The sequence below is a fragment of the Octopus bimaculoides genome, chromosome 10 (assembly GCF_001194135.2).
Source record: "Octopus bimaculoides isolate UCB-OBI-ISO-001 chromosome 10, ASM119413v2, whole genome shotgun sequence".
In the NCBI taxonomy this organism is placed as follows: Eukaryota; Metazoa; Mollusca; class Cephalopoda; order Octopoda; family Octopodidae; genus Octopus; species Octopus bimaculoides.
Window position 1 is genome coordinate 64111618 of NC_068990.1, and position 1266 is coordinate 64112883.

A 1266-nucleotide genomic window follows, 5' to 3' on the forward strand; every position below is an offset into this window, starting at 1 on the left:
GCACATCTGCTCCTTTTAGTATTACAATTGGCATTATTTGATTGTCTGTCAGAAGAATTTCTAATAGGAAATCTCTTATTTATCCAACATTTACAATTTTGTAATTCCTATTAGCAAATGAAACATGTATAATGGTGAATAAATAATACCAAAAATTTTTTCTAACTTCCTGATTTGATATATACATACATTTGTGTTTGTGTGTGTGCATGTGGCTTTGTGTGTGTGTGTATGTACACGTGTGGCTTTGTGTGTGTGTGTGTGTGTATATGTTTGTGTGTGTGACTAAGACTGTTGGCAATTTGCTGTGCTTGAGAAAACACATCAAGCCTGATGAAATCATAATCATGGCCAGTGCCAGTGACACGTAAAAGGTACCCATGCTGACCACGTTAAAGGCACCTTTGCCAGTGGTACGTTAGAAGCACTTGGTACACTTTGTGGAGTGGTTGGTGTAACGAAGAGCATCTAGCTGTAGAAACCAAGTCAAAATGGACTGGAGCCTGGTGCAGCTCTCTGACTTACCAGTTCCAGTCAAACCAACCCATGTCTGCATAGAAAACAGATGCTGATGATGATGATGATGATGATGATAATATATGTATCAGAAGATAGACAGACAGACAGACAGACAGACATAGATAGACATGCATATGTGTATGTGTGTATGAGGTGTGTATGTTTGTGTTTCCTAGTCTGATGCAAACAAGTGTCACTATCATACAAGTAGCTTCATGCATTGCCAATATTCTATGTGAATATGTCTGGCCATGAAGAAATATTACCAAGCTTGAAAATAGGTGAAGGTTGACAACAAGAAGAACATCCAGTTGTAGAAAATCTGTATCAATAAGCTCCCTCCAACCCATGAAGGCATGGAAAAGTGGACGTTATTATTATTAGTGTGATTATCATTAAGGCAGAGAACTTGCAGAATTGTTAGCATGGCAGGCAAAAAACTTAGTAGCATTTCTTCCAGTTCATTACTTTCTGAGTTCAAATTCCACCAGGGTAGATTTTGCATTTTATTTTTTCAAGGCTAATAAAATAAGTACCATTCAGGTACTGATGTTGATGTAAATGTCTTACTTCCTCCCCTCAAAATTGCTCACTTTTTGCCAACATTAAAAATAATTATTATTTTGATGATAATGTAATTTTATGTATACACAAACATCTATGCATTTATATATATATATATTCATGTGTATATATATATATATATATATATATATATATATATATATATATATATATATATATATA

At 34.4% G+C, this 1266-nt stretch overlaps 1 protein-coding gene across 1 annotated transcript in view; it reads left to right on the forward strand.

The window, feature by feature from the left end:
- Positions 1 to 1266, forward strand: part of LOC106877714 (dynein axonemal heavy chain 5) — a 444169-nt gene that overhangs the window by 321627 nt on the left and 121276 nt on the right. The window lies entirely within an intron of this gene.